Source organism: Macaca nemestrina, chromosome 14 (genome assembly GCF_043159975.1).
Source record: "Macaca nemestrina isolate mMacNem1 chromosome 14, mMacNem.hap1, whole genome shotgun sequence".
In the NCBI taxonomy this organism is placed as follows: domain Eukaryota; kingdom Metazoa; phylum Chordata; class Mammalia; order Primates; family Cercopithecidae; genus Macaca; species Macaca nemestrina.
Window position 1 is genome coordinate 28,621,443 of NC_092138.1, and position 24,692 is coordinate 28,646,134.

The 24,692-nt window shown below is 41.3% G+C and overlaps 1 long non-coding RNA gene across 1 annotated transcript; it reads right to left on the reverse strand.

Annotated features, from left to right (window-relative positions):
• Positions 1-8,434: 8,434 nt before the first annotated feature.
• Positions 8,435-23,315, reverse strand: LOC105491776 (uncharacterized). Its single transcript, XR_011612479.1, has 4 exons — positions 21,959-23,315; positions 21,452-21,562; positions 9,578-9,901; positions 8,435-9,408 (listed from the first exon to the last, which is right to left on the reverse strand). It is a non-coding gene; the product is annotated as an uncharacterized lncRNA (long non-coding RNA).
• Between the last annotated feature and the right edge of the window lie 1,377 nt (positions 23,316-24,692).

Below are 24,692 nucleotides of genomic sequence, written 5' to 3' on the forward strand. Positions count from 1 at the left end.
CGGGAAAGGGGAATGTCAAGTTCATTCACTTCCCCCCACACCTGTGGGATCAGATACTGTGGACTGAAGGCCTGGAACCTTCATTTTAACAAATGCAAAGAAACATTAGTAGATAGTACTATTTAGACTCCAGAATTTTTATATGGGAATGCTTATATGGGAGAGGAAGGTAGGGAATTTGACTTGAAAGCAAACATACATGCAAATATGTTGGTGGAAGGGCTTTGCTGGCCCCCAGCAGAGCTCCACTGCCCAGGTGATCTTTATGCACAGAAGGAGTTAGACTACTGAATTCTAATGGGAAGGGTACCGTAGGAGAAACCAGCTGCTGGGTTCTAGCCCCTCCTCCACTGTGTGCCTCTGACCCAGTCAGGAGCTTCTTGGCCTCAATAGCTTCATCTCTAAGAAACGGGTTTGTGAGTATCATCCGCCTGAGGTTGGGCTGTGCAATCATTTGGATACCCCCAGGCCTGCGATTTTGAAATTCAGTCATCCTCATCGCCATGATTTCTCAGATGGCCAGCAAGAGAACAAGGACTAAGAATAGCAGGTAAATTTGGGGGTGGAATAAATTTATAGACTCAAAATTCCCCAACAAAACCCAAAGCTCACTATTCTAAACTTTAAGGCCTCAGGTTCCATGGTCCTAGGATTTTCCCTGAGGAAATCGATGAGTGTTAAGAGCAATTATAACATTTCACTTTGCAGGGAAAGGGCTGTGTGAGGTTTTTTTTAATTAAGAGAGACGGGAAGAATAAAAGAAAGAAAGAAAGAAACCCCGAGCAAAGCTGGGCAAATCAGGCACCAGATTTTTCTGAAATAATGTTGCAGACTGATTGTTAAGAATTCCTAATGCCTCTGGCCCCAAGACAGACTTATTTGTCAAATAGACGAGCTGTAGCCATATTTTTCTCATTGTTCAAATTAAATACTGAAAACTTCTTACCATGCAAATCCCACAAAAGATAATTCAAGCCAGCTGCTTTAAAAATTATTCATGGCTGATCAATTTCTAGAATAGATAAGCTATACATATATATACACACACACACGTATATATACACACACATACATATATATATAAAATAAAGTGTGTCCTACAAGTATGTGAGTGTGTGTGTATCTATGGGTAACCTTATATCAGAGCTTCCTGCAGTTTCAAGTTTCTGTAGAAGTCAAAGCTGTAATTCACGAATGGAGGCTGTTTCTTTGTTCTGGAGAAATCTGTTGAACAGGCCTTTTAGTTAATCCAATGTGAAGCACAGACCCCCTGAAACAGATGTTTAGGAGACAGCTGTGTGTTAATGACAGAAGTTGTCTTGTAATAATGTGAACAGAGCCACCCATTCCCCGACGAAGGAGCTCTTTGTCTAAGGTGCTTGTCAGACTCACCGGGGAAGCTTCAGAAACTGTACACAAAGTCTAAGCCTCCAGTTGCAGATACCCTGATGTATAAGATCTGCAGTGGGGTGAGGTCTATACAGATATATTAGTAACATCTCCCCTAAGGTTTGAGATGCACAGTCCTCTAAAGCCATGTCTCAGAGACCAATACTCCTTTTCCAGATAGGGGTTTCTAGTACCTCCATATGTGCAGTGTGTGTGTGTGTGTGTGTGTGTGTGTGTGTCTGTGTGTCTGTGTGTGTTCTTGTTCCTGGCAACTACTCATGAAAGAGAAGACCTCAGGCCCCCAAAGATATCCTGCCAGTCAAGCTGGAGGAAAGACAGTAAGAGGGACTTGGCTTGGGCTCTGCACAGCACAAGTAGACTGAGCTGTGGATGTCCCTATATAGTAGGCTTTTTTAAGATTGACAAACTCTAACTGTGGGAAATGTACAAATTTGCTGAATTTAAAATATCTTGGTCATTATCCTGCAGAAGGTCACAAAGTCACCCAGGGAGAGAGAGGTGGGATGCCCCCTAAGAGGAGAGGGCATAACTGCTGTTAACTGGCCCAGCAGTGGTTATTCCTAGGAAAGGAAAAGAGAACTGAAGGAAGTGAAGCTGAGGTTGTAGGAACAGCCTGGGCCTCCTGCTAATCCTCGCTACTGATTTTTATTGCCTACTGTATTCAGGCTTTGTGTACATTATTTCTAATGCAACAGCTCTATCAAATAGGGCTTTGTTTTAATTAGGCCAGAAAAGAAGAGAAAGGAACAGAGGGAAATTTATTCACCTTTGTGTTTCTTGCACCCACAGTTTCTATCTGCTTTTCTCAACAGTCCCTGGGAGAGCAGAAAAACAAGATTTCTCTCTGGTATGGTTTGGACTTGTGTCCTCACCCAAATCTCATGGCAAATTGTGATCCCCAATGTCGGAGGAGGGACCTGGTGGGAGATGATTTGATCATGGGGCAGTCTTCCCCCTTGCCCTTCTCATGGTAATTAGTGTGTTCTCATGAGATCTAGTTGTTTACAATTATGTAGCACCTCCCCCTTCCCTTTCTCCTGCTCCAGCCGTGTAAGACCAACTGCTTCTCCTTCACCTTCTGCCATGATTGAAAGTTTCCTGATGCCTCCACATCCATGCTTCCTGTAGAGTCTGCAGAACCACGGGCCAATTCAACCTCTTTTCTTTATAAATTACCCAGTCTCAGGTAGTTCTTTATAGCAATGCAAGAATAGACTAATACACTTTCCAAGTGATTTTCTGATACGAAATCACCCTCCCAGCCACTCTGACCCAAGAAATGGGCTGCCCTTGATAGCAGATGTGAGTTCTGTGCATTAGAAAGCCTTTCATCTTGTTCTCACTTAATAAATTGGCATCCTGACATAGATCAGTCTTTTGTGTCAGGTGCTTTTTTTCTTTGGGGCATTTAAACTTACTGTTCCATCTGTTAAGAACATAGCTCTGTGCCTAACCCCTTGGTCCCCAATACCTATACACACATTTCCCCAGGGCACTCCTACTCATCCCTAGGTTACAGATTGAGCTCATTTTGCTCAAGAAGTCTTCCTTGATATCCCCACAAGGCACCCCAGAGACCAGGGCCTCAGGTGTCTGGATCTCCAAGTCAGAGCTGTTTCTATTTCACTATGCTGAGGTTCTGAGTCAATGTCATATATGTAGGGGACACAGCTTTATTCCAATCTGGGCAGCATAGTGCCTTCTGGGATCTCACGGTCACTGTCAAACCTAGACACTGCATGTGGCATGAAGCCCTTCGGGCCACAGTGATGACTTAGAGAGCATGTGGTTTGATGAACGAGCTCTGCACGAAGAATCGAGACCTCTTGGTCAGATTGGTTCCGTTGCTGCACTAGGGCCTTTGTATCGGCTGTTTTCTCTATCTGGAGTGCTCTTCCCCCAGATATGTCTCACCACCTCAGTCCATTTACTTCATAGAGAAACATTTTCTGACCTCCTTGTCAAATTTGTCACTTCTCCTCCTTCTTTCCTCCCTATCCCTTTATTCTGGCTTTCTTCCTAGTATGTATCACTACCTGACATTACATTGTTTATCCCGATCTCGTGATAGTATGACAAATGTAGCTCCATGAGGGCAGGGACTTTCTGCTGATAACCTGATATTCTCATCTTAAAGGGTTGTGCCTGATAAATAGGAATCAATAAACTTTTACTGAATGAATAAATGAATGGATAGTCTTTGCCCTTTTTCTTATTTGGAGATCTTAGACTAGTCACATCACCTGTTCAGACTTCAGTTTTTTCCATCAATGGAGGTGTGGTGGGGGTAGAGTAAGGAGGGGTTTATCCTGGATTATATCCAAGGTCCCTCCAGCTCCAACATACACTTCTAAATGCCAGGAATACATAGATCTTTGCTCTCTTCTTGACGTCATTCAATGATTCCTTGGTCTTCTTTGAATGGGAATATCCTGATTATGACTCATCGCCATAAATACAAAGAAAAATGTTAATGTGTGTGTGTGTGTGTCTGTGTGCGTGTGTGTAAGTGAAGCTGAAAGGGAACTCAGGGCCCCAAAGCCCTGGTGTCAGGCTACCTGCCACTGGAATATCAGGTGTCCCATTCACAGAGGCTGTGTTACCTGCCCGCCTCGGAACTCTAACCCTAGAGAGCAGGGACCATGTCCCCTCCTCAACTCAGGGCTTTGCAGCTTAGGATGTGACTAAGGATAAGCTTGACTATGGAAGACCTCTGAGGGGGCCAATGTAACTACCGATGAAACCTTGTTTGCTGGGCTGGGGAGGGTGAGTGAAGGCTTAAGGTAGGGGTGGGGGCGGGGCAGGGAGTGGTGCATGGTTTTCAGCTTCTTGGAAGTGGCAGGTGGATGCAGTCTGGGGAAAACCTCTGAAGACCCTGAGGAATTGAATTTTAATATAAGGCCATTAACCATAGACCTTGAAAACAGAGACCCCAGTGGCAGCACAAAGTGGAAGGTAGAAATGCTGAGTGCACGTAACCAAGAATTAAATCTGAAACGGCTCCAGAAAGCAGTGGCCTGTGGAGAAACCATGCAGGGCATTAAAGAATCAGAGGGAGACAGAAGATAGTTACTGGACACTTATGTCTTCTAATGTTAATGTCTTATGTGACTTCAGGCACATTATCTCTTCTAACACCAGTAACAATCATGGTAGGCAGCTAATTTTTACCCACGTAAAGGTGAAGAATTTGAGGCTCAGAGATACAAAGCAACTTTTTTCTTTTTTAAGACAGGGTCTCGCTCTGTCATCCAGGCTGGAGTGCAGTGGCATGATCATGGCTCACTGCAGCCTCAACTTCCTAGGGCTCAAGCAATCCTCCCACCTCAGCCTCCCAAGTAGGTGGGGCTAAAGGCACGTGTATGCCACCAGGCCAGGCTAATTTTTGCTTTTTTTTTGTAGAGATGAGGTTTTGCCATGTCATCCAGGCTGGTCCCCAACTCCTGGGATCAAGTGATCCACCCACCCCGGCCTCCCAAGTTGCTGGGATTAAAGGTGTGACAAAGTGACTTTCTTAAAGTCAAACTGCAAAACCAGAGTAAAAACCTAGGCTTTCTGACTTTTAATTCAGTCCCTGTCCCCATATATCACAGCAATATCTTGCTTGTAATTTCATCACGATTCAGGAAAGCATGGCAGAGGGCCCTTGGATGGCTTAATTAAAGAAGACATCTTCAATTCTGTCTGTTTGTCCCTTTCCAGGGATTACTCTTTGCTGTGCCCCAACCATGCCCTGATCAGGGCTACCATATTCCTGATTGCCTTTGCCTCTCTGTCTAGAGATTGGATCTGAGGCAGGCACCTGACCTGAGAAGGCCTGTTAGCATCTCCCTTGTGGGCCATAAGAGGTTGGTTCGTACCAACACAACGACCTCATCATTGTGAACTCAAATTGGACAAATCTGTGAGAGAAGTTCAAATCAAAAAGTGGGACATCTCTGTTCATATTTTCTAGAAAGGTTTTTAAATCGAATTTAACATCCGTTCCTCTAAACGAAAAAAGCCAGTCATGAAAAGACCACATATTATATGATTCCATTTATTTGGAACGTCCAGAAAAAGTGAATTTTATGGAGACAGAAAGCATACTACTGGTTACTTAGGACTGGGGTGAACAGGATATAGGTAAAGGGTATAGGGTTTCTTAGGTGATTAAAATGTTCTAAAATTGACTCTGGTGATGGTTGCGAGTATCTGTGAATATACAAAAATCATTGACTGGTAGACTTTAAACGGGTCAGTTGTATAGTATGTGAATTATATCTCAATAAAGCTGTTCAAAATGTATTCTTGATTTTTAAAAAAATATCTTGAAAAAACAGATGACATAATTTCTTAATGTTATTATTGATCTCAACATCTTCAAGAGCATATAAAACAGTTTTCATTAAATTTAGAAGTTTAGAATGTCTGTAATCACCACTTTAAATATTTTTGTAGGCTTTTTAGCTAAGCAATGACAAATATTTGACTTCAAATATATGACTTATGCCTGGGGAAAAAAAGTAGGATAACACCAAATATCCAAAACGTGAATGAATAGAAGAATCCATCAAATTCAAATATATTTAAAGTTAAATAAAAAGCATGTTTAAATATCTTAGGTTTCTAACAATTTCAAAGTTGTATGTGACTTTTATTTTACATAAAAGCCACAGAGGCAGGAGGATCCTTTGGGACCATAACTTTGAGACTAGCCTGAGCAACGCAGAGAGACTTCATCTCTACAAAAGAGAAATTCTTAAATTAGATGGGCATGGTGGCTTGTGCCAGTAGTACTAGCTATTTAGGAGGCTGAGGCAGGAGGATCCATTAAGCCCAGGAGTTTGAGGCTGCAGTGAACTATGAACACACCACTGCTCTCCAGTCTGGGCAACAGGCTGTCTCAAAAGAAAAAAAAAAAAAAAAAAAGCCACACAAGTGCAAAACCAATCAAGTGATCTCTTGAGTGGGGATTTGTAGATTTCATGAGTAAGCAGTGACTCAAGTATTTGGATAAATGGAGTCCAGCTAGTTGTCTACCCAAATCACATTTCTTTTTTTAAGTTTTGAACCCTATCACAGACACCAAAGAAGCCAACATCGACAGTTCCGTGGTGTCAATGCCTGGATGTCTATAGCTCCAGGTCTCATACCCTTTATTTCCAGATTCAGCCTTTATTTCCAGATTTAAGTAATCCCACTTGATATGGTTTGGCTTTGTGTCCCCAGGAAAATCTCATGTTGAGTTATGATCTTCAGTATTGGAGGAGGGGCCTGGTGGGAGGTGATTGGATCATGGAGGTGGATTTCCTCCTTCCTGTTCTTGTGACAGTCTGGTGAGTTCTCACGAGATCTGGTTGTTTAAAAGTGCACAGCACTTCTTCCCCTACTCTCTTTCTCTCTCTCTCCTGCCACCACGTGAAGATGGGCTTGCTTCCCCTTCCCCTTTCCAACATGATTGTGAGCTTCCTGAGGCCTGCCCAGTCATGCCTCCTGTACAGTCTGTAGAACTGTGAGTCAATTATAAATTACCCAGTCTCAGGCAGTTCCTTATAGCAATGTAAGAACAGAGTAATACAGAAAATTGGTACCAGAGAAGTAGGACATTGCAATAAAGATACCTGAACATGTGGAAGTGACTTTGGAACTGGGTAAATGGGCAGACATTAGAACAGTTCGGAGGGATTAGAAGAAGACAGGAAGATAAGCGAAAGTTTGGAACTTCCTAGAGACTTTGTTGAATGGTTATGACCAACGTGCTGATAGTGACATAGACAGTAAAGTCCAGGCTGAGGTGGTCTCAGATGGAGTTGACGAACTTATTGTGAGTTGGAATAAAGGTCACACTTGCTATGCTTTAGCAAAGAGACTGGTGGCGTTGTGCTCCTGCTGTAGAAATCTGTGGAACTTTGAAGTTGAGAGAGATGATTTAGGGTATCTGGTAGAAGAAATTTCTAAGCAACGAAGTATTTAAGATGTTGCCTGGCTGCTTCTAAAAGCCTGTGCTTATTTGCATAAACAAAGAAATGACCTGAAACTAGAACATATATAGATATAGATATAGATTTACATCCATCTATCTATATATATTTTTTATTTTTATTTTTATTTTTTTGAGATGGAGTCTCGCTCTGTTACCCAGGCTGGAGTGCACTGGCACAATCTTGGCTCACTGCAAGCTCCGCCTCCTGGGTTCATGCCGTTCTCCTGCCTCAGCCTCCCAAGTAGCTGGGACTACAGGCTCCCATCACCATGCCTGGCTAATTTTTTGTAGAGATGGGGTTTCACCATGTTAGCCAGGATGGTCTCGATCTCCTTAGAATTTATATTTAAAAGGGAAGCAGAGCATAACAGTTTGGAAAATTTGCAGCCTAACCATGCAGGAGAAAAAGAAAAATCCATTTCAGGCCGGGCACGGTGGCTCACGTCTGTAATCCCAGCACTTTGGGAGGCCGAGGCAGGTGGATCACGAGGTCAGGAGATCGAGACCCCTCTTTCCCTTTCTCCCACTTCCTCTACCCAAAGGCAAGCGATACTCAGTCTTTCCTTTTACCAAACATACTCCTTCTGGGGACATTGTAAAACCACACATCTCCACCCTCTTGACATTGGAAATGGTTATGTGACTTGATCTGGCCAGTTAAACATCACTTTGGAGCTGATGCTTTAAAAAACAGGGAATGAATCACCACCACCTTCATCTTGCCTTGGTAATCATGGAAACTTGAAGATGGAGCCTCTCTCAGTCTGGGTCCCTGAGTGAGAATGAGATTAAGGCAAAGTCCTTCCCAGACAACCCAGGATAAACAGGTTGCACAAGGAAGAGATAACCCTCTGTTGTTTTAAGCCACTGAGAGCTGTGGTCGGTGGTTACCAGGGCATAACCATGCTACCTGACTAGTATCTTTGACATGGCTGGTAAGGTTTTGGGTAGTCAAAAAGGTTTTGCCCCTCGCACCTTCTCTTGGTAACAAATTGTGTTTGCCAATGTAGGTTAACTGTGAAAACATAAACTCCTCCATTACAATTGCTCAGATTCAGTAGAAGTTTATTTTTTCTTCACGTAACAGTAGAAGGCTGATGAATAGGTGAGCAAGGTGGCCTTCTTCCATGCAGTCATTCAGATTGGTCACTGCCAACTGGTGATATCATTGGCATATTCAATATGAAGTTTCCAAGGTTGCCCTGGGGTCCTCTCCCTTCCAGCCAACCAGAAGGGAAAAGGAACATGGAGGAGCACATAGATTTTGAGGGGCCAGACCTAGAAGTGGGGCACATCACATCTGCTCACACTCCATTGATGACAGTGGAGTTGTCATCACACCTCGCTACAGGAGGCTGGGACAGAACTGTGGCTGAGTGCCCTGGAATAAGAGGAGAACATGGATTTGGGGGAGCAGTCGGCAGCTTCCACCCCACAGACCCTGCCCCTTGGCATTCCACCAAAGGACTAGACATGTGCCCCAAACTAGGCCACTTGAAGCTCTTCCCTGGGGCTTTTCTGTGGATGTGACAGGAAGCTCTCTCTTGGCCTTGGAGTCAAGGTGCAGGAAAGACGTGAACTTGGAGCTGTCAGCAGCCTTTTCCCTCAGCGATGGAGAAAACACATCCACTATCAGAGAGGATGAGGGAAAACACAGAGATTTGAGGCTGACAGAGGAAGAGCTGAGGGACAGCAGGGAAGCCCTGGTGGCATTGCTTGGGGCCTCGATTCAGCACCTGATGTCAAGCCCACCTTCAGCCTTTCCAGTTACGTGAGCCAGTGACTCCTTTATTGTTTGACCTATGTTGATGGATGTCTGTCACTTAAAACTGAAAGAATACAGTGTAACGGAGGCAGTTAGCTCCTGCAGAAATGATCTGGTGTGGAAAAGTGAACACAGGTCTGTGGAGTGGCTCACTGTGTGCAAAAGGAGGCAGAATCAGAAGAGCTGACATCTCTTCTTGTCCCTGCTGCTAACTGCCTATGTGGCCTGAAGTAGAGCAGTTTTCTTCTCAGGATCTCAGAGTCCACATCTGTAAAATGTGAGGCCTGGGTCAGGTCTCTATAATAAATTACTACTAACTTTGTGGCTTACGAGAACAGAAACATATTCTCTCACAGTTCTATAGGCCAGAAGTATGAAATCAAGGTGTTGGCGAGGCCATGCTCCCTCCCAAGGCTATAGGGAGAACCCATTCTCACCTCTTCCAGCTTCTGGTGGCGTTAGGTGTTCCTTGGCTTGCAGCTGTACCACTCCAATCTCTGCCGTTACCTCCACATGACCTTCTCCTCCATGTGGCTGTCTTCTCTTCTGTCTCTTGTAAGGATACCTGTTGGATTTATGGTCCACCCAGATAATCCAGGATGATCTTATCTCAAGATTCTTAACTTAATTACCTCTGCAAAGATCCTCTTCCAAATAAGGTTACATTCACAGGTTTTAGGGATTCGGATGTGAACCTATATTTTGGTGAGGATGGGGCACCATTCAGTCCGAAAAGTACATGTGAAGATCATGTTAAAAAGCTGTAAAAGAAGCACATGGCTTAATATATGTTACAGGCAGCACTAATATGATCTATAAAGAAGCCAGAAAATAAACCAACACCAGCCAGATACTCCCTTCCTCCACTCTGTCACGTGAATAGCCCACCTGGGGAAAATTCCAGAACTAAGGAAGTAGCCAGGTGGCTCTTTTAGTGTTGTTGTTGTTTTAAACAAATGATCTCAAAGTGGGCCATATTGCCCATCTCACTGTTTGCTCCTTCTGCATAAGTGCTAATGTGTTTGATTATATTCTGCTCCAAATTCCACTACAACCACTAATAAGGCACATACAGAGAATTAACTGTGTCCAAACAGTTCTTTCCTCATGCCCTCATTCTTCTTGAATTTTAAATGCCTGTTGAACAGAAGCATTAGAGTACTTGTTTTCTGAAAACAAGCTGGAGAGCAATCACCTTGTCTTTTCAAAGAAGCCATACTGTGTCTGGTTTTTCCATTCCAAAAATAACATCGAAATTCTTAGAGACAGTCATGTGGCAGAGAACCAAGAGCTGGAATGCAAAGCTTTTGTGTTTCTTGTGCAAGGCCTCTTGAGTACTTAAGTAGTTACATTCCAGCTTTACAGGGAAGTTGAAGAGGGGCAAATGCAGTAAGGAGAGCACTTGAGGCAGGCCTGGTATTTCTCTTCTATGAAATGCCAAGTTTGGTCATGTCCTGGAGAAGTTAGGGTGCCCTACAAGAGGGGCTGGTACTGGTGTAGTCTGTGAAGGGAGACCACGTCTTCCCAAAAATCTAACCACCAGCTGCCTACAACTTCCCCAAACACCCATCTGAACACTGATTTACTCCTCACTACCCTCACTCTGCAGAATCACACGACAGCCCAACATTGTTACTTCACCTAGTGACAAGTATGCAGATCAATTTTTTCCATTCCCTTTCCTACTGTAGTCTTTCTGTCAGGGATGTTTGAACCAGAGCAACTCCATCTTGAATAGGAACTAGGTAAAATAAGGCTGAGACCTACTGGGCTGATTTCCAGAAGGTTAGGTATTCTACGTCACAGGATGAGATAGAAGGTCGGCACAATATATAGGTCACAAAGGCCTTGCTGATAAAATAGCATGAGGTAAAGAAGCCGGCCTAAACCCACCAAAACCAAGATGGTGATGAAAGTGACCTCTGGCTGTCCTCACTGCTCATTATATGCTAATTATAATGCATTAGCATGCTAAAAGACACTCCCACCAGCACCATGACAGTTTACAAGTGCCATGGCAATGTCAGGAAGTTACCCTATATGATCTAAAAGGGGGAGGAACCCTCAGTTCCAGGAATTGCCCACCCCTTTCCTGGAAAACTCGTGAATAATCCACCCCTGTTTAACATATAGTCAAGAAATAACCATAAGTATTAACAGTGGAACAGCCCATGCTGCCGCTCTGCCTATGGTGTAGCCATTCTGCCATTCTTTATTCCTTAATTTTCTTAATAAACTCACTTTCACTTCACAGATTCACCTCAAACTCTTTCTTGTGTGAGATTCAAGAACCTTCTCTTAGGGTCTGGATTGGGACCCCTTTCTGGTAACATCTTCCTGGTGACCATGAAGAGACAATACTGAAGAGACCCCTGACCCTAAGGAAATAGACTGCAGCACCAATGGGCCAACTTTGGGTAAGTATTCGGGTACATTTTATCCGGGTAAAGGATGGGATTGGGTTAGAGGCCCAACTTAGAGGAGTTAGCGTCTCGGTCCTAAGACAGTGTGGGTTAAAGGACCCTCTTAATAAAAGGTAAAAATGCTTGACCGGACTTGGGTTTGAGGCCCAACTTAGGAAGGTTAGAGTTCTTCCTAAGATTTAGGGGGTTAGAGGCCCCTGTCAGTAAAATCTCCCTTGGCTGAAAATGGATTTGCCATTACAGGATGTTAACCACAATTCTCTTTGGATTCATTTGCCTTGCACTCTTTGCTGTGCATAACAGGATTAGACCTGTACAGGATCATGAGACGTAAGAGCTTTTTCCTCCCCAAAAGGGGAAACTTGAGAGCTGACGGAGCTGCCGGGAAAGAGCCCTTCACAACTGACAAGTGGCCACCTAAACTTTTGATTCAGTGTCACTGCAATGGGTCTTTCTCTGGCCTCCCTGAGCTCTTTGCCTCCCCACCCTGCTACAGGCAATGCTTTTCTTCCTTTCTCTTCTTCCCCTTTCCTATCTTTTCTGCTATTCAGGGCGATCATCTTGCCCAGAGACCTCATGTTGAAACTCTTGGTCAGGGGTTGGATGAAAGCTGACAGGGTCCATCCAGAAGCAAGTTTGAGCCTTGCCAGTTCCATTTTGGGTGCTGAGTGGAGTGGTGACTGTAGTGAACCTGGTGTACTGTGTGCTATAAATTTGTCTTTCTGTATCGCTCTGTCATAAAGAGGAGTACCTTAGGATAGAACATGGGGTTAGGACCTCAGTAACAAACTTTGCTGCAGGTCCCCAAAACAAAAAAAGCTGGATGAAGTTTCCCTCTCATCTTGTTTCATGTCCTTGGGAGCTTGACCTTGTAACCACATAGTGATATTTTCTCTTGGTCTCCATCATCCGGCAGACAACAAACATGGAGTTCATGTCAATAGGTAGCCCTAAAAATTATCTTGAGCAGTTAAAAGCCTTTTCAAGCTCTAGACTCCTTCTAGGAAGAGCAATGGAAACTGCCCAGTGCTGTAGCTTAGTGACTAAGGCCTTGTTTTTTCACAATGGCAGCCTGAATCCAGGGTTCAATTCCTGGCTTAGGGGATGAGTTCTTTCTGGTTTGATGTCTGTGTGACCTTTACCATTTGTTAATTCTCTTCCTGTCCACAAACTGTCTGGAATTTTCCTTTTCTGAGGACCTAGGAGGTTACCTTTGGTGAAGTTCAAAACCCAGAAATATTGGCCATTTGGCTTGGATAAAGCCAGGTAACAAGAGATTTAAAATAATTTTTTTTTAGAATGCTATTGTTAAAAGTCAACTTAATTAAAAGTGGATATTCAAGCTGTAACAGCCTGGCTCTCCTTAGGAAAAACAGAGGAAGCTCCCTAGACCTCATTTTGGGGGAAAACTCTGTTTTTCTCATGGAACCCTAGGAATGGAAAGCAGATAGATCCCTCTCAAAATCTAAGGCTGTGTTCTGTTTTGCATTGCGTTATCTGATGGTTTTGACTTTTGAGGATTTCAGAAATTGCTTCACATTATGAGAGAACTTTGGTGTGTAATAACTAGGTAGGAAATACACTTTTGGGGATAGCTAATGGCAGTGGGGGAATACGTGGTTCTTTGCATGTTTGGATTAAAGACACATGCTCCTGGCCACCTGGAAAGTAAGGAATGTCCCCACCCTGCACTGAGAGATAACACTCCCATAGGAGATGAGCTGATTCACCCTTTTTGGGATCTAGGATCAGGTATAAAAATGGGACCCTGAATTTTGGGGGATCTGTTTTGCCTTCCAGCTGTGCCTGCATAGTAGGCCCTAGAAACTGCATGCTTTAAAGAGAAACATAAAAACTGGCAAATGAAAAATCTTACAAGTACTGGATCTTCTTCTGTCTATATTCACATGTGTGTGTGATGTTTATATAGGAAAGAACTCTGATTAATTAGCTTAAAAGTAATAAGCACTGAAATCAAATATTTTGTCAGAAAAATAAAAACTGTAATGTCTTCACATGACTTTAGTAAGCTTTGGGAAATAAAGACAGTTTTAAGAATTATTGGTAATTTAAGGTCATACATTGCTTCTTTGACTTTTGAAAATTATTCATCTTATCTACTTTGGAGCCATTAGATTCTAGGTAAGGCCTGGGGACGTGTGGAGTTAGCCATGCCCCCTAGCTATGCTGGAAAGAGTCAGGCCTTACCTGCACTTCTGTCTGGTGTCCTAGGCTCCACATCTAGTACATAATTAAAATCCCTTACTTACCAAGGTTGTCACCAAAAGTAAAAGTTGCTAAGAGTTAACATTGTGACAGGTAATTGAGACTACTGAAGAAACAGTTTTTACATGCAAGGTGTGTAAGGAAAGCAAAATGTGTTCCTGGTGAAAGATTATAAGAACTTATGGGAATATGGATTTTTTTAGCCTAGGTTAAAGGGTTAAAGAATTGTTTTAAGTTACATAGGATATAGCTAAAGGCTTCAGCAAGTTGTGGAAGTTTTGTGAAAAGTTAATCTTGTAAAAGAACACAATGTTCTGTGTGTGAACATTGGCTAAAGTTAAAGAAGTATTATTCAGTTTTTCTGTACATTGGACGTTGGGATAAAAGCACAACAGGTTTTTTTTAAAGCACTAATCTGCTCTTTCACAAACATTGTAAAGGGTTTTAAAATGTTTGTGAGAATCTTATCTGATGGTCAAACTGATTAAAATTGGATAGATTGGTCTATAAGACTTTATGAAGAACTGGGTTTAACATTAATAGTACATTAATGTAAAGGTGAAATTTTGCTTTTTCTCTTGAAAAAGATTTTCATGTAATATTTTTAAAAATCAAATATTTGTGCTTGCCTTTTAAATTAACTGTAGGAACAATAAGAGAAAGAAAAGAGACAAATTCAGTTGGCTCACGCTGTCTTTACTTGGTCCTGTTTAGAAAGCTCATTCTCTCCTTTCTCAGTGAGCATGAGTTTTTGCCTTTTTAAAATATTTGAGTTATCATTTTGGTTAAATGAATAACTTATGGTGACCTGGAATTCTATTTTGTAATATCAAGAGTTTTAAACCTTTGATATTTGACAAAATTTCCAAAATCGAATTATAAATTATGTCTTTTTTCTGACCTAATTAACCTTTTAGATATTAGGTCTCCTAAAGGCCAAAAATCACATATTTGGCTTATTTGGTATTAAAATTATATAGAAAGCCTTGTCAAATATGAAATGGCATTTGGCTTTCTTTGGGCTGTATTTGTGTAAATATGTTATTGGTATGTGTCCCAAAATTATGGGAAACTCCTATAATTCTGATATGACTTAATGTATATTATCAGTAATAATTATAATTGTTACATTAAATTATTGTGTGCCATAGAGGTAACAAATTTCCTTGTCAACTGTGTCTTTGACTGTGGCTGCCCTAAAACTTTTCATCATACACAGACAATTATCTTGTTTTGGTTCTCTTTAGGTGAGTTTATAGTCAGCTATAGGACTTTGACAGGTGCTCCTGCAAAATGGTTTCTGATAACTTTGGAGACTATGGCATTAGAATAGAAGAAAAACCTTCAGGACTATCATGGAGAGTGGAATGTTCATTAATATCAACCAGGACAGGAGTTAACTGCATGGACTGAACTAATAGAAGACTGAAGTAATATTTTTGACTTTTGCTTAAAATGTTGCTGATCCTTTGTTTTGTTTTTCAGAGTCAAGAAAATGTTTGAGCTATTTACAGCTTTTAACAATTGAGTAAAGTACACTCCTGTGAACAAAATTTGAAGCATACTTTTTCCTCTCTACCTTATTTCTCCAGAATGTGGAAACTATTTGTGAGTATTGTTAACTTACAGCAATATAGTTTTGCATAAGTGCAATAAGAATCTGTTTTCTTTTGTAACAGGACACAATTGGAGACACTGATTATTTTACCAAGGCTTTGACTGAAGGGGTGTGCTTTCCTTTAAGGAATCAAACTTGACTTATAGAGCCAATAAAAGTCCCTTGGGAAAACTGGCTTCATACCTTGTCTACATAGTCTCTGTACAGGGTTTCTTACCTGTGGTAAGTAAAGAATCTCACTTTCTAACGGGCCCAGGAACCTTAAGTTATCTTGGGACCTCAAGAGGAGAGGACTTTACTCAACTCATAAGTATTGGAGGATATGAACCCATGACTAGTCTTGGCTTTAAAAAAAAAGTCTTATCTGAAATTCCTTACGGAGTAGAGTTTCATCAAAGCCACTTAAAAAGCCTATGTGAAAAATAATTATTCTTGCTGCACATTATGCAAATAATCAGGCAAAGTATAAGACTAAAGCTTATTTTTGCAAACAAATCAGTTCTATTATGATTTGTCTTTAGTAAAAATGGGAAAGTAGAGAGAGAAAAAAATTGTTTCAAGAACCTATTAGATTCTAGTCTCATTAGTTGTTTTTAAGTTTATTTCTGCAATTTAGACTAACTCTGCTTATTCCTGTGAACCAACCAGTGATCTCTGGCTGCTGCTCAGAAGAAACAAGAGGGATGAGTAATGTAAATAATCTGGATTATTATTCTAATTCTGAGCCTGTACTGGAATCAGCTAGCAACTCCATATCAGCTTGGTTTCAACAGTTTCCCAGTTTATGATAAGCCTCCTTATTTAGTTTACTTGGGATAATTTTGCTCATTTTTCTTTACTGTTGTAGAATATATTGCCATTGAACTCTTTGCATAGGAATGCAGGATGAGCTTATTCAATCATGTCGTTTACAACAACATGGATTCAGCTGGGGACCATTATCCTAAGCAAATTAGTGCAGAAACAGAAAACCAAATACCACATATTCTCACTTGTAAGTGGGAGCTAAACATGGGGTACTCATAGTCATAAAGATGACAATAATAGAAACGGGATTACTAGACAGGGAAGGGAGGAAGCAGGACAAGGGATGAAAAACTAACTAGTGGGTATTATGCTCAGTACCAGGGTGATAGGATCATTCATACCCTAAACTTCAGCATAACACAATCTGGCCAGGTAACAACCCTGCACATGTACCCCTGAATCTAAAATTTAAAAAAAAAAGAAAAAGTGTGAGCTGGGCACAGTGGCTTACACCTGTAATCCCAGCACTTTAGGAGACTAAGGCAGAAGGATCACCTGAGGTCAGGAGTTTGAGACCAGCCTGGCCAACATGGCAAAACCCCGTCTCTACTAAAAATACAAAACTTATCTAGGCATAGTGGCGGGTGCCCGTAAATCCAGATACTCAGGAGGCTGAGGTGGGAGAATCACTTGAACCCAGGAGGCTGAGTTTGCAGTGAGCCAAGATTGCACCACTGCACTCCAGCCTGGGCAACAAAGCAAGACTCCATCTCAAAAAATTAAAATTAAAATTAAAAAAATGCTGGGAAAAAATAAGATAAAAGACAAGCTATAGACTGTGACAAGATTTGCAAATCATGTATCTGACAGAGGACTAGTATCCAGAATATATAAAGAACTTTCAAAAGTCAAGAAAATGTCCATCTAATTAGAAAAATTAGCAAAAGATATGAAGAGATATTTCACTGAAGAAGATATACAGATGGTCAATAAACACATGAGAAGATATTCAACATTATTAGTCATCGGGGAAATGCAAATGAAAATCACAGTGCAATATTGCTACACAACTACAGAACAGCTAACATAAAAAACAGAGTCAACACCAAATGCTGATGAGGATGCAGTTAACTAGATCACATATACATTGCTGGTGAAAATGTAAAATGGTACAGCCACTCTGGAAAATACTTTGGTAGTTTCTGGAAAAACTAAACATGCAACTACTGCACAATCCAGCAACTGCACTCTTGAGCACTTATCTTACAGAAATGAATACATATATTCACACAAAATCCTTTACAGGAATGCTCGTAGCAGCATAATTTGTACCTCCAAACTGGAAACAATCCAATTTCCTTCAGTGGATGAATTGTTAAACTGGCACATCGATTCCATGTGGTATACTACTCAACAATGAAAAGAAAGGAACTATTGTTGATACACACAACTTCTCCAGGGAATTATGCTGAGTGGAAAAAAGCCAGTCACAAAAGATTATATACTGTGTGATTCCATTCATGTAACATTCTTAAAATGACAAAATTATAGAAATGGGATAAAGATGAGTCGTTGCCAGCGGCTGAGTGGAGGGAGGATGTACATACAGTTACAAAAAAGCAACAAGAGGCCAGGCACAGTGGCTCAGGTCTATAATCCCAGCACTTTGGGAGGCCAAGGCTGGTGGATCACTTGAGGTCAGGAGTTCGAGACCAGCCTGGGCAACAGAGTGAGACTGTCTCAAAAAAAAAAAAAAAAAAAAGCAACACAAGAGGGACACTTGTTGTGATGGAACTGTTTCATATCTTGACTGTGATGGTGATCACCTGAACCTACACGTGTGACAACACTGCATGGAATAAAACACACACATGCACACACATACACACACACATGCACACACATACACACACACACAGATGAGTGCATGAAAAACTGGTAAAATCTGAGTAAGATGATCAAGTGTACCAATATCAATTTTCTGGTTGTGATATTGTTCTATAATTATGCAAGATTTTACCATTGGGTTAAACTGGGTGAAAGGCAGGTGGAATCTCATAATTAATTGCATGTAAATCTCAATGAGCTCAAAACATAAAGGTTTTTTTAAAAGGCAAGCCTAATCACAGCCAATAAGCAGAGGATTCAGGTTAAGGAAACACTTGTGTTAACAAAAAGCAAAGGGTATGGATTTCTGAAGTCAGACTGGCCTCATTAGCTGGAAGTAGCATGGAACAAGTGTCCACCCAATCTGGAAGTCCCTAGGTTTAGCATGACATATTACTGACTTGAGATCAAGTCTACTAGGTAACTCTTTTTCCTACCCACGGGAAGGGGTGAATGAAGAAAAATGCTCTGAAATGACAGGAGTTGCTGCCTCCCTCAAAGCAGGGGCTAAGGCTGCCCACTCCTTCCTGGGGTGGGTAGTTCTGTTCTGTCTTATGTAGGTTTTGCAGCCTCCATCTCCTCATTCAGCAACTCCAGCTCTGGGAAGCTGCACAGCCCATTCACACACATTACCCTGCACTGGAAGGCAGGCCCATCTACAAGCTGGGCAGGCGGCCTCATGTAGTTCTCCTTACCTCCCCATCTTCCATCCTAGAGGGATCTAGGTATCTACTACATTCTGAGAAGGAAAAGGTGAGCCATCCCTCAGCTAGGCAAGCACACATACACAGAACCTCTAAGAATGTTCTATCATTTTTTTAATTCAACTCAGGCAATGTAATCCAACCCATATGGGCTGCCAGGTGGTGAGGCTTCTCTCTAAAAGCCTTGAGAAGTGCCAGGCTCAAGGAATGGGATGCAGAGCAGTAGGAAGAAGGATAGACAAAACAACCACAACAGAAATCACTAGAAGGTTTTTTGTAACAGTGCAGCTTGTGGGTTGAACAGCAAGTGTCAGAATTTCTGAGAAAATTAAAGTCACATATCAAAAGTAAACTTTTTAAAATCAACATATAATAATTATACATATTTATGGGGTACATAGTGATATTTTGATACATACAACGCATAGTGATCAGATTAGGCTAATTATCTCACCCATCATCTCAAATACTTATTTCTTTGCATTGGGATCATTCAGTCAACATTCTCCTTCTAGCTATTTGCAACTATATATTATTGTTAACTACAGTGGTGTAGAATGCTTAAAAAGTACAGTTTTTAACAAGCAAATTCGCCAGAGTTGTAACAGTTTACATACAGGCATACCTTTTTTATTGCACTTTGGAGATAATGTGTTTTTTACAAATTGCAGGTTTGCAGCAAGCTAGATTGAGCAAGTCTGTTGGTGCCATTTTTTCAACAGCATGTAGACACTTTGTATCTTTGTGTCACATTTTGCTAATTCTTACAATCTGTCTCTTGTGATTTTTTGGGGGGCACCATGAACCACACCCATACAAGATGGCAAACTTAATCGATAAATGTTGTTTATTTTTTAACTGCTTTATCAACTTGCCATTTCCCATCCTTCTCCCCCTCACCAGGCTTCCCTATTACCTGAGACAAAACAACACTGAAATTAGGCCAATTAGTGGCTCTCACCTGTAATCCCAGCAGTTTGAGACGCTGAGGTTGGGGAATCACTTGAGCCCAGGAGTTCAAGACCAGCCTGGGCGACATAGTGAGACTTGCACCTACAGATGAATTTTTTTAATGTGTCAGAATTTTCATTTGCTCAAACAATAAGTGATTTTTCTTCAAATTTGGTGGTTTTGTGAAGCCACCACAATAAAAATGTCTATGTGATGGGTCCATGCAAAGAGCTGAGGAAAGTCATGTACACCCTTTGCACAACCTGCTCCTGACCACCCAGAGCACGAAGGGTGGGCCCCATGTGAAAGTGCTGCCTTAAGGGGGCCAAGTGGAACCAACAATGTGATTCCCATGCCCCTTGTGAGGGGTGGGACGGGAGCCATCGCATTTCCTGGTAGCCGATTATATGCTCTTTGATTCAACCCGTTGTCTGTTGTAGAAGAGGCAATGGCCCCTTTAAGACCCTCCTTTCAACCCTTGGAAGGCCCAAAGACAAGTTAATACCTGTTGATCAGTCTTCTCCAGCCAAGATTTTTAAGATCAGGGTCCTTTCAAGAAGACGTTCCGCTTCAGTTGTGCCTGGCCACTAGAGAACCTTTTGCTTCAGATCCCCCTAGTAATGGGTGGTGTCTGGTCATCCTCACCCCACCGCTCAGAGCCCCATAGGTGATGCAGGATCAGACCCTTCAAAATAGCAAGTGTGCAGGGCGGAACGAAATGCCCAAGTCTGGCCTCACATTGAACTTTCCTTAATGACTACTGATCTACAAAACGCTGATTCAACAAAATTAGAAAACAACAAAAAAAAGGTTTCTGTTCTAAATTTGGCGTGAAAACATTTTTGTTCACATTAATGAAGGTGGCAGAAGAAAAAACTGCTGTGGTTTTCCACTCCCACAAACATATCTGCTCTGGTTCCAAATCAGAATGCTTTTCTCTTATCACTTCCGCTGCTGGGAAGATAACAAAGCAATTTAGGGCCTACTAGAGAAAGTAGACTTGACCCTGGCACAAATCTCTTTGTCAAGAGACAGAGGCTGAGCCTTCTCTGAATATCTTAGTATCTGAATTTCTTCGAATATCTTAGTTGACAGTATGATCAAAGCATTGCAAGACTGTCGGTTCCAAGACAACTATGCGGTTCAAGGGGTTTGCCTCATAGACTGTGCATGAGCCTGGGCCAATACAGTGTGCAAGAAAGTGAACTAGCTCACAAAAGCTGAATTTAAGGCTTGCAAGACCCAGGGACGGGATCTAGGTGAGGAGTAGGCACAGCGTTTCATAGACAAGTCTCTGAGGCAAAGTGAGGTACTTCTTGTCAAAGTTATTGCTGTGGAAAACAATAGCCAGGGAGCATTGAACTGTTCGCAATCCATTTGATGACCTAAAATATTGTCTTTGAACAATGTCTGGTTGTCTGGGAGTTATGTACCCGGACTACACTCTCCTGGCCATTCCTGGAGATTCCTTAATTACCTTTACATCCTGATTACTCCTTTGAGAGACACACTCAGAATGAGCCCCTTGAAACCACCTATTGTTTTTATTGCAGGAGTGATCTTGAAGGTATTGTCCCTTTTATATCACACAAGGGCCTCCTGGTAGTGATAAGAACAGAAGTTCCAGGAAAGGATCTGTTTCTCCTGGATAGCTGGGCTGTTTTTATTTTAATGATTGTGTAGCTCTTGTTATTGATGCCATTGTGTGCTTTGGTTTCAGCTGCTGGGAAGTTCAGAGTCAAACCTGAATCTCACCTCTGCAAAGAGCACAGGACCCCACGGCAAACGTTGTATATACCCAAGTCATCCCTGGCGCCATCTTCATTTACTGCACCAGGCTTTCTTCATTGTGATGATGTTCTCTCTCTTTAAAAAAAAAAATACTCTTCACATTTCTGCAAGCCACAAAAATACTCCTTGGGGGATAGATAACATATAAACAAGTGAACAAACAAATCAGACAGGTAATTGGCAGAAATAACTTGTTTTAAAATACTTTTACCCCTGTTTGGAGTGGTAGAGGAGTAATCTTGCCTTGTCTGTCTTTAAATGGCTGTGTTTGCAAACTAGCATCTATTATGTTGAGTGAAGAACGTGTTTTTAAATGACCATTGGTATTTTTAACTTCCGATGAAGGCGACCGTTGGTCTTCTTCCAAGCGATGTGCCACAAAGAGCTTCTACTGAGTTCTACAAGAGCACTACAGGAGTGTTTCCCAAGACAAAGCTGACTTCTAGGTAGCTATGGGGAGCGCCCACAAACCTGGGCTGCAGTGAAAGTCAGCAGGATGGACTGGAAGAGCCAGAGGTCTGTGTGGGAAGTGTCAGCCCCTTCCTTCTGCCTCCTTCTCTTGGTCGGGGTACATGCTCCACTTTCTCCTGTGGGACTTCTCATCAGAAAAATGAGAAGAGCTGCTTACTGGTTAGGTCTGTTAGGAAGAGATTATGTCTGTCTTTAATAAACAAATGTAGTATATTTAACTTTGTTGTATTTACTGATTCATTTTGACCTTTTTCTACCACATACTGTCTATTTTATCTCAAAATATTTTTATTTTTTTTTCTTTTCTAGACTGATGGATTGATAAAGTTTTCTGCATTTTCCCTTCCTTTCTCCCTAGGGTGATTTGTATTCTATACTTGCATGGCTTGTGCTTTTAGTATTACCCTAAGGCCAGCCTTTTTTTCTGTAAATGTTGAAAGCTATTCAATATTTCAATGCTACTGCAAGACTTGAAAAAGGCCTCACTATGATTTATACACAGAAATCCTTTTGCCCACCTCCATTCTTTCATGTTGCTGTTGACCTGAATTTTAGTTTATCTTTTCTTCTGACAAAACATAGTTATATTTTGGGGTTTATAACACATATGGATTTAACATATATGTCAACAATAGCACAGGGTGGGGTATGAACCTATCATGGAACAACGTTGCTATATTTTAGCAGAATTAGTGTTAATCTGGAGTAGATTATTAGAAATTAAATATCAATTATAATCCTTAGAGCAACTGCTTTAAAATTAAAAACCTAGAGCAGAGCTGAAGGAGACAGAGACACAAAAAACCCTCCAAAAAAATCAATGAATCCAGGAGCTGGTTTTTTGAAAAAGTTAACAAAATAGACTGCTAGCTAGACTAATAAAGAGGAAAAGATAGAAGAATCAAATAGGGCACAAAAAAAAAAAATGATAAAGGGAATGCCACCACTGACCCCACAGAAATACAAACTACCATCAGAGAATACCATAAACACCTTTAAACAAATAAACTAGAAAATCTAGAAGAAAGGGATAAATTCCTGGACATATACCTCCTCCCAAGGCTAAACCAGGAAGAAGTCGAATCCCTGAATGGACCAATAACAAGTTCTGAAACTGAGGCAGTAATTAATAGCCTACCAACCAAAAAAAGCCCAGGACCAGATGGATTCACAGCTGAAATCTACCAGAGGTACAAAGAGGAGCTGGTACCATTCCTTCTGAAACTATTCTAAACAACTGAAAAGGAGGGACTCCTCCCTAACTAATTTTATGAGGCCAGCATCATTCTGATACCAAAACCTGGCAGAGACACAGCAAAAAAAGAAAATTTCACGCCAATATCCCTGATGAACATCGATGTGAAAATCCTCAATAAAATACTGGCAAGCCAAATCCAGCAGCACATCAAAAAGCTTACCCACCATGATCTAGTTGGCTTTATCCCTGGGATGCTAGGGTCGTTCAACATATGCAAATCAATAAACATAATCCATCACATAAACAGAACCAATGACAAAAACCACATGATTATCTCAATAGATGCAGAAAAGACCTTCTATAAAATTCAAAATTCCTTCATGTTAAAAATTCTCAATAAACTAGGTATTGATGGAACATATCTCAAAATAATATGAACTATTTGTGAAAAATCCACAGCCAACATCATACTGAATAGGCAAAAGCTGGAAGCATTCCCTTTGAAAACTGATTCAAGACAAGTATGCCCTCTCTCACCACTCCTAGTCAACATAGTATTGGAAGTTCTGGTCAGGACAATCAGGCAAAAGAAAGAAATAAAGCATGTTCAAACAGGAAGAGAGGAAGTCAAACTGTCTCTGTTCGCAGACGACATGATTCTATATGTAGAAAACCCCATCACCTCAGCCCCAAAATTCCTTAAGCTGATAAGCAACTTCAGCAAAGTCTCAGGATACAAAATCAATGTGCAAAATTCACAAGCATTCCTATACTCCAACAATAGATAAGCAGAGAGCCAAATCATAATGAAGTCCCACTCACAATTGCTGCAAAGAGAATAAAATACCTAGAAATACAGCCAACAAGGGATGTGGAGGACTGTTCAAGGAGAACTACAAACCACTCCTCAAGGAAATAAGGGAGGACACAAACCGATAGAAAAACATTCCATCTTCATGATAGGAAGAATCAATATTGTGAAAATGGCCATACTGCCCAAAGTAATTTATAGATTCAATGCCATTCCCATCAAACTATCATTGACATTCTTCACAGAACTAGCAAAAGCTACTTTAAATTTCACATGGAACCAAAAAAAGAGCCCATATAGCCAAGACAATCCTAAGCAAAAAGAACAAATCTGAGCCATCACACTACCCGACTTCAAACTATACTGCAAGCCTGTAGGCTTGGTACTGGTATCAAAACAGACATAGACCAATGGAACAGAACAGAGACCTCAGAAATAACACCACACGTCTATAACCATCTGATCCTTGACAAACCTAACAAAAACAAGCAATGGGGAAATCATTCTCTACTTAATAAATGGTGCTGGGAAAACTGGTTAGCCATATGCAGAAAACTGAAACTTGGACCCCTTCCTTAGACCTTATACAAAAATTAACTCAGGATGGATTAAAGACTTAAATGTAAAACACAAAACCATAAAAACCCTAGAAGAAAACCTAGACAATACCATTTAGGACATAGGCATGGGCAAAGATTTCATGAAGAAAATGCCAAAAGCAATTG